This window comes from Xenopus tropicalis, chromosome 3, assembly GCF_000004195.4.
Source record: "Xenopus tropicalis strain Nigerian chromosome 3, UCB_Xtro_10.0, whole genome shotgun sequence".
NCBI classification, from domain to species: domain Eukaryota; kingdom Metazoa; phylum Chordata; class Amphibia; order Anura; family Pipidae; genus Xenopus; species Xenopus tropicalis.
Genome location: NC_030679.2, coordinates 109,282,409 through 109,292,126, shown reverse-complemented (window position 1 = coordinate 109,292,126; position 9,718 = coordinate 109,282,409). Strand labels below are relative to the sequence as shown.

Genomic DNA, 9,718 nt, shown 5'->3' with positions numbered 1-9,718 from the left:
GTCTTTGAAATGCTCTTTTGGAATAAGATACCTGTAATCTCTTTCATTTGTAAGTAAGTAAGAGATAGGGTAGTCCTGTCATGCACTTGCCTTGCCAGGCTGTGAGTTGCTGCCATACTGTGCATCTAGGACACCGCTTCGAAACAAGCATAACATTACTTCACTTTCTCTGATTCCCCACTGAGACATGTTTGCACCCTGTTATTTTATTTAAGGTTCAATACAAGACTCTCTGTAGGAATACTCCAGCCCATGCAAAGTCTTATAATGTGCACATGGTATACTTGGGATACTGGGCTGTGTTATCATCTATGTACCCTTAAAGGACATGTAAAGCCTACATTTGCCTACAATGTATATCAGTTGGGCATTCTTTGTACTGCATATATCCCCTCCGCTTGCCAGCACCATCACATTTTCCTAAAGCAAATAGCAGCTTTCAACCGGTGGCCATTTTTCCTCTGATACATAATCACATTTAAATCTGCCAACAGCATACACACACACCCTTATTCAGCATACATTTCATCAAGAATACAGGCTCACACAGGCACAACTGTCTGATAAAAGTTTTGCTTTGTTTGAGCTGAGCTCAGGAGAGGAGGTTAGGAGAAAAAAATTGAAGCAGACAGTTAGAGCTGAGTTTCTATGGGAACCAGCAATGCCATCTCTTTACTGGCTGCTAGACTGGGGGCGTGTTTAGTAATCTGAGCTTAGAACAACTGAGCATGCCCACAGGCCAACAGCCAAAGCAAATTCCAGAGGGAGGGGGCCGAGTGCGTTACAAGAGGAGAAGGAAATCTAAGTGGTTAAGGGGATGCTGCAGCCTTACTATTAACCTCTGGACAACCAGTGTGGCAGGTATTGAAAGATTTCAAAGAGGCCGTTCGCTGATTAAATTTTTGTGTGTGGGGTTTACATGTCCTTTAAGCGCCATTGCGGCACATCCTGATTGATGTTTAATGTCCATATAATTGCTATTGGGCAAGAAGGCTACAGGAAAATTGATCTATATGCATAGATTATCTTATCATTCATTTTCACATTACTCTTTGTAGTACAGATCTGAATATGTTTCACTGGGTGTATCAGGAAAAGTCATACAATTCTACTTATATTTTATAGAAACAATGCAACTCTTTAAATGATACATAGAAAAGTTTATTTCTCAAAAATTCAAGAACATAAATAAGATTTACAATGGGCAACTAACAAACAAATTGTTAATATATAACATCATTTCCAGATAATCCGAATTCAATAACAGTGTTGTAATAAAGAATTACAGTTGTTTACAGGTTTCTTTCCTACACTTTTCTGTTTCCCATAAAAATACATAGAGATGCCTTCAAATTGATACACATGAAAGAATCCATTTGGCACCTATCTTCTTTGTATGGGTAATTATTTTCAAATCTGATTCTTTTCAGGTATTCACATAAAATCAGCAGAAACAATATGGCTGTTATTCGGCTTAATAGGCAAATGTATTATGTCCTAAAGTGACATTTCCTAAGATGGAGGTGATGTGTCACATAAAAGTGATGTAAAACCCACTTGTGGTTACACCTCTCCCCCTTTGCTGTTTTGGAAATTAAGACACAACCATTCTCAGCTTCCTGTTCACAGTATGATTTGTCAAATTAGAAATTATTTTGATCATATCTAATCACCCATCAAGTCACCTCTTGTATTTTCATAAAAAAAAAATATTTTTCTAAAAGTATGCACCATTGGATAATCCTATACTGAAACACTGCCATTTGAAACTCCAGTTTCTGTCCCTCTGGGTGGTATTAGTTACTGTCCCCACACACAGACCAAGGGCACATGGATATGTATTTTACTCATACTCTTCGTGCATTTATTTCCTGTCAGGTGATCAGTGAGAAAGCCCATAAAACATCAACTGGTGTTTCAGGGTAAAAAGACAATATTTACGGATATGTATAACACAATTTGATAAGATCACATATTAGGCTATATATTATTTCTTTGTAATGTTTTCTCTCAAAATGTATGTTTCTTTTTTAATTCCTAATCCATAGGAGAATTATGTAGGACATGACCTCCAGAAGGGCCTCACAGGGACAGCTTTCCAGTCAACTTGCGGCCTCAACCTGTAGATTGTATATGTGGCATGTAGTTCTTTTCAGGTAAGGTCTCCTAAATTCAAAATTGCTTGTCAGCCTTTAGAAAGGTGGCACACAAAGTTTGAATGCATTTCACAGAAGATATCTCTCTAAATACAGTTTGAATATAATATTTCCTATTGAATACTCCATAGATAATATTATCTTGAGCATATTATCTTGAGCGGGTGATTGAAGAGAATTTTTACCACTTGGCAAGGAAAACATACTATGCTTCATTTAATTAATATTAGCAGTCAGTGAAATTGAATACCATGGCACTTTTCTGGAAACACAGCCAGGTCTTTTCAAACTGATTTTGAAGCCATATTAAAAATGTGCAGTGAAAAGAGGTGCCTCGCAGATAATGTCCATTTTTCCTTAGATCTTCTTAGTAAGATGGGATGCAGTAGCTATGCTGAAATATTGTCATGTATAATGCATGGCCAGCATATGGCACTCTCTTGAAACCTTTTCAACATATTTGTTTGTCTGCTTTAGTGAAGCTGTATCTTCAGTTTGTCTTCATGAGGACCTGCAAAAGCAGAAAAAGGAGGACAAATTATTGCACAGAAATTCCCAGATTCATACAAAATCAGCCAGGATAACGCAGTACTGATGCATTTACTAGATGGCAAGGGCAGGGAATGAGCCTTTAAATTCTTTTTATCTAGGAGACATTTCAGGCCTACCACTTGCTCACCATGGACATGTATTATTCCTCCATAAATCCTCTCCCTGTGAGAATTTGATCATGATCTCAAAGGTTCCAACATGTCTTGCGGGCAGAGTTTGTGCCAGAGAGGACCTAGGATTAGCCTGCGTGTCAGACTGCTAATACAAAACCACTTTGTGATGTTTTAATCTTCCTGTTAACTTTTCCTGGATTTAAGCATTAACCCAGGACCCCCTATGGGCAATATTTACCAGATTTCCCCAGGCCAAGCCTTTTCCTGCGATCTTGAAGCAAGCTGTTTCTACTACACTTTGTTTTCTATCTATTGCACAGCATGTATAAGCAAATAGAGACCCTTAATAAGTCAGCTGTCTGTGGGTAAGGAAGCTGTAGTTCAACAAAATCTGCTAAAGCTTCCAGTTGCTCATCTCTGACATACATTCTTAGTTACTAGAAGTCTTGTAGATATATTTCATTTCTTGTTTCAGTTCATACCATCTGTGCAATTAACAGAGTTTAATCAATTAAGAAATATGAGGGGCCTATGTACCAGACACATGTGATGCCTACTATTTAAAAGAACTCTAACCCAAAATACAGTGTAAATGTTGTTATATTGGCAAATAATATTCATTTTTTGACTTGTTTCTAATTTCTTTTTCTCACTGGCCACAATAGCATTTATACATATAAACATTCAGGAGAAAAAGATGTAGCAATATCACACCTCTCAGTGAAAAATAGTTGGCTAATATATTTTAATGCATTTACTGTTACCCCAATAGATGCCCATATAGATTAATCACATTGAGTAACTACCAAGGGCACATCCATCTGGGTACAGTGCCCCTATGCCATATTGATGTGCAAGCACTTATCTTAAATTACATATCATTCTGTCAAAATCTAAAGCTATGGAACAGACATATTATTCCAAATGTCCCTAACCTTTTGTTCCTATGAGCCACATTAATGTAGAATATGCATAAGCACAATCATATTTCTGAAAATTGTAGGGGCCCCTGATTAGCTGCACACTTGTGTGTTTGTGTATTCCAACAGAATACATTCCTTATACGCATAAGCACCTGCTGTGAAACTTTTGGAGGTGGCTAGCTATTGAGACACTGGCTGAGATATAGTTCTTATAGAGTGTGCATCCACCCAAGCCAAGGGCCAGAGCTTTTTCTTAATGTAAAGGTTAGGGACTTACAGGGATTCTTTTACGACCTGGCTTCAAGCAGTAATTTGAGGGTAGCAAGGAGGCAAGATGCAGTGACCCTATGACTGTTCTCACCAACTAGAAGCAATCCATGTTGTCAGTGTGCCTCTAGCAGAAATTTAAAAATGTAACAGTTTAGAAGGTCTTGCATATGGTGTCTGATCAGGTTCAAGGACCCATATTAGCTTTCCTACTCTTTTTTATATGATCCTATCTGTGTACTGTATAGACTTTTTTATAACTGTGAACTTGCAGATAAGTACAATGCATTTAAAACATGCATGATACCTTAGGAAGTACCTTTTAGAAAAGACAAAATATTTGTATTTGTTTCTACAAGTGGAGCTAAATAAACTTGGGACCTCAGTGTGATTATTTGAGACTCCCAAGCCTAAAGCTGTAGGTGGGGGGGGGGGGGGCACTCCTACTTGCACAATGTACCAGTACCTTAACCCCCATGTCATTCCCCAAATTAGCCAAAAAAAAAAAATATATATATATATATATATATTTACCACTTATTAACCACTTATTAACAAGGTTTATATTTCTTTATGGAGATTGAATTTTAGGGTGACTGTGGCAATTCAAATATACCCCGAATGGTCAAAAAAACATCTAGAAGTGAAGTTCTTTTTTTACTCTTTAATCCAGAGGAAAGTGCAATGAACAGGCAAAAAGCACATTGTACATTTTGTACTTTGCCCTGTGGGTTGCTCTTCCAGGTGCAGGACTTGGCATGCGCTACATTACTCCCTGCATTCAGCAGCATGGAATTCAGAGGGGGCAGGTGGTGGGTAGCATGTAAGGTTAGACAAATGGGCCAGGGAACATTAAGGACTGCAAAGTACAGGAACACCTGTACTTAACATATAACAGGTATTAGCACATGGCTGTTTTGCACCCTACAGTGATGCGCTCTGCACCAAAAACTGGATTTCTAGTCTGGCACGAAATGCAAAGCCAACCCTGAACGTTTTCCTGTGCTCAGGGCAGTAGTAAATAATACTTGAGGTCCGAACATTAAGGTCTTTAAGTTGTACCTTTACATATGTTTTTACTATTGGCACAATAAAGTCACAACGTATGCACCTTGTGCTGTAATTGTAATATGTTAATCAATTGAGTCCTGTTGTTATGGGAAAAGTAGAGCATTTTACTGGCAAATTATCCTCCATCCATTTAACAATCTGTAGAAAATATTGTGGACATAATTTACATTTTTTTAAGCACTAGCACATTTTTTTCCTTTCCAACTAATAAAGATCTCTTTCTTTGCCCATTTCCTATTCATGCACTTAGGGAGGTGTTACCAACCCACCCCCTCGGTACACCCCATTGCCCATTTCACAGAATCATGGGGAGAAACTTTCTGGACAATTTAATCTCTACAGGGTGTTACTTAGCTAAACCCCTTTCACTGTCAGGTTTTCACCCCTCCTCCTTTTCCCTTATTTTGCTTCAAGTCTAGATTAAATTTTGCAACCCCTGATATCTTTCTTTCTGTTGCAGACCCATGCTGCTTATGTAAATTAAGTCCTTTCATACATCCCCCCCCCTCATCTAAGGTCCTCAGACTTAAATGTGTCCAAAACCAGCTCTCCCCTGCTAACTCCTTAGCACAATTACACCTCTATTCTGTTTCTGGGGCCTATCAAGGGGGGAAATCATTTTAAACTAATAACACGTGCTGCTTGGCTTGGGTAATTACTAGTCAGTCAGTTTATAAGAAAATATGAAAAGGCCGACAGGACATTTGATGACTATGTTTAACCTTACATTACTTTACCAGTCAAGAAATTTAAAATGGTGTTTTTTTCCCTTTAAAATGCAAATATAAAAATATATTTTAGTGTGTGTCATGTAATTGGCTACTAATTAACTATATTACTTTCAAAACATCTTCAAAATTGAAGGAAAGACAAAAGTAAAGAGAAAACCCACTGTTTTTTGCAGAATCAGTAATGCTCATTGTTGTGGTGAAATGTTTTCCATCATCCCCACCATTAGGAAAAACACACCTTGCACCATGAGTCTTATTCGAGGATAGCTATGTGTTGGCCCTCACAGTTTTACAGGCACATTTGGTAACAATATATACATAAGATTATTAATACATAAGATTATCAAAACACAAATTGTTATGCATGGTACATGTGTTAATATTACACTTCCCTATAGTAACACAATATTATATTTATCTGAAGAGAAAGAAAACAATATATCCCCCTGCAAATATATAGAATTTAGATAGTGTTAAAAGGGTTAAATGTCTGTGTGAGTTTGTGTGGAAGATTGAGGGTGCAGACAGGTCATGGGCCTCGCACTGAATGGCTCCTTGCAGACATTGTCCTTCTAACCCCACCCCCCTTGTTTCATGGTACAGTTTATGCATGTTCTGGTGTAAGACCAAACACAGAAAACAGAAGGAGGAAAGCTTTTTTTTTTCTCTCCTCCGTGGACACATAGGAATGTGTCAAAAGATGGAGAGCGGAAAGAGAAAAAAAAAAAGGATGAGAGAAGAGTGGGAACATCAAGGCCCTTGACTAATGAATATCAAGATTGCCCTTGAACCTTGGTAGGCTTTGCCATTCCCAGGACCCAGACAAGGGCTGAGGCATGTCTGAGCCCAGCTGCAGGGGGACTAGGCCATGGTTCATCTCAGACACTTTGACAGGCCAGTCCTTTTTTTGTGCATATTTGAGGTCTGCCTAGCTGCTCCCCTGGTAACCAGGCAGGAAAGACAACCCAAGCCAAAAAACTCTGTCTATGCTGGCTATGCTGCAAAGAGAAGCATACGAGAGGAATAAAACTGACTGTGAGATATGAGCTGTACTCTCTGTAAGACTTAAATACAAAATAATGACACAAACTGCACTGTAATTTTACTTGATTTTATGTTGTGTTCTAACTGATTATTGTCAGTAACTTAATATTTACTATAGCTTTTAGCATCACTACAACCAAAGACTACAGGGGGGTGCTAGCAATTATAGATCAGCCATTACAGATCATACAACAGAGGGTTGCTATTTACACAACCTGGGCTTTCTAAACTGTTTATTGTCTTCTGTTTATGAAGTCTAACCCTCACTGTTTTAAATCCATTGCTTGAGCATAACTCAATGACTCAGAGGAGATCTACCTCGAAACAACTCTATATTCCAATATAAAAGATTTGCTCTGTGTATTATACAAGAGCAACAATGTGGTCTATAAAAGCAAAGGAATAAGCAATGCTGTCATATTTGCATTGTAATGTTTAATACAATGTGTCTGGGGGTACATCAATACACCTAGTGGCCAGAAGTATAAGATGTCTTGACTGATATTTACTCTCAGATTCTGTGTACAGATGGCCCTTCCTAAGGTTTGGGGTGTGGAACCATAAGACCTAAATGTGTGGCCCAGTATGTTTAATCAGATAAACCACAAATAGTGAATGGCACTGCCTCTAAATAGTAATTTGGATAATGGCACCAAAAGACCAAAAAGTGTTGACCAGTAGGTTCCAGATAAACCATCAATGGGGCATTATGTAATATTTGAAATTACTATATAGAGGGTACTACTTCTGCAACAGGAAGAGGTGGTAAAGTGTGTGCCTTAAATATCTTAAACATCTTATTGAAAGTTTTCATAACAAATAAATATTGAATTCTACATTTTGAAGTATTTGAACATCTTGCAGGCAGGCTACAGTATCTATATTTTTGAAGAGTGCCAATAAATTAAATAGAGAGATTAAAATGAATATATACAGACTTCAAAGGCACGGAAGGACATGCAGTGGGAACTACAGAAGAACCGCATTCATGGCCTATTATTGCCATATTAGGGTTAGAGCTGGTTGTCTACCCTTTTCATAAGGTATTGCATGATTTATAAGAATCCCTCAGTATTCATTATGGTATGTATATTGTCAGTGTACACTGCCTCTCCAGGCAAATGAGTTTTTCTCTAATCTATATTATTTGAAAATTATTACTGCTGTCAGATGATTCCAACATTGCATATAAACTAAAGAAGACCAGGATGAAAAAAATTTTTCTCTGCAGATTGCAATATATTCCTCATCAGCACCAGCAGAAGTCTCACTCTTAAAACCCTTAAAGGCTGTTGGTACACTCAGAAGAGTATAGTAAGTTTGTAAAAATATCAAAAGAGGGAGTTATCACTTTTTTTTTCTTCTAAAAAAAATCCCCATAGAACCCACCACAAGAGCACAAGCCCTTTCCACGCACTGTGCTTTCACATCAGCAAGAGATGCAAAGCCACGTATGAGTACTGATCCCTAGCTTTAAATGCTCCTCTGACTTGAATTCTGTTCCCATCACAAAGCCTCCTGCAGCTCTTTCTTGGATTATAGCCCTTATCTGCAGATTAGGAAGGAAAGAACCACATCTGGGATTGGTAGCAAAGCAAAAAGGAGATCTTTTCTTCGTGCATTTTAACCCTAATTGGAAGACTTGTTCATTTGGAATCTGGGCCATACCATTATTTTATTACCAAGTGATTCTATGATAATTTACACCTACAGTGGGAGTAGGATTAAATGAAGAATGTGGCAGCATCCACCATGCCCTTTTTCACATTTAAATAAAGGTCTGCACCAGATGCATCCATGAAGTCTGTTGTTATCTGTTTATTAATTCAATATTCATCATTCCAGGAGAAATAAGCATAATTGCTGTGGGATATGCCTGTAGTTCTACAGCTGTCCTATGCAAGCCTTTCATATGCCCTGGCTATATTTCCTAAAAGGACAGGAATCGGAAAAGCAGCCCAATAAGCATTCTCCAATATGGAATGAAATCTGAAGATGAAATAAAAAATCCCCGTAGGCGATCTTTAGCAGGGACATCCAATCTGCAACCCACCTGCTGTGACTGAATTACATCTCCCATGACCCTATGGCCCTGGGTGATTTAAACTATAGCCTAGAAAAGGCTGGAGGGAGGGATTGAGACATCCCTACTTGGGACTTAGCTGTAGGCCTAAACATCCATCCATATCTCCACAGAGATCCCAGCTCTCTTAGGAATTTGTTTGATATGAAGATTTATGGATGTAGGCAAAAAAAAAGTTTCAAGAGTGAAAATCTATAAATGATGAGAGAAACTAAAACTACAAGGAAAAAAAAAAGGTTTATGAAGAAACATCTACAGACAACAGATTATTGATGTTACCAGTAGCTTTTAATTTGCTGGATACAAAGCCTGGTTTGTTGGCACAATAAACACTTTTCACAAGTATCGGAGTGCTGCAGCGTGTTCATCTTTGAGTTTTGATTTGCTGGAGGCACAGCAAGAATTGTTTCCCATTTTTTCTGACAAGTTAAATATTAATCGCTACCCAGCAAATAAGACTTACTGGTTGCTGATGCTTAATGTGGAGTGCCATGGCAATTTGCCTAGTGCACTGAAGGGGTTAATCTTCTTATTTCAACAAAGCCAGGGCACAGCCTGATTACGTGACTTTAACTGGGCCAACCAGCCTTTCCGGTGAAAATACATTATCCACATATTCATTAAGGAGCTTTTCTCATATGGAAATTTTATCCCTACAGGCACATCTTTTGCAGATCAACGTGGTAAAGACTTTACAAAGCAATTTGTGTTCCATAAGGGCAAAGACAGCAGGGTGAAGAGATAGCCATTTACACAGAAATGTTTTTTTCTGAAGATT

General features: G+C 38.1%; 1 long non-coding RNA gene across 1 annotated transcript in view; it reads right to left on the bottom strand.

Annotated features, from left to right (window-relative positions):
• Positions 1-1,143: 1,143 nt before the first annotated feature.
• LOC116409777 overlaps positions 1,144-9,718 on the bottom strand; it is a 41,130-nt gene continuing 32,555 nt past the window's right edge. The window contains exon 8 of the long non-coding RNA XR_004222053.1: positions 1,144-2,667. This is a non-coding gene — a long non-coding RNA (uncharacterized LOC116409777). The remainder of the gene's footprint in view (positions 2,668-9,718) is intronic.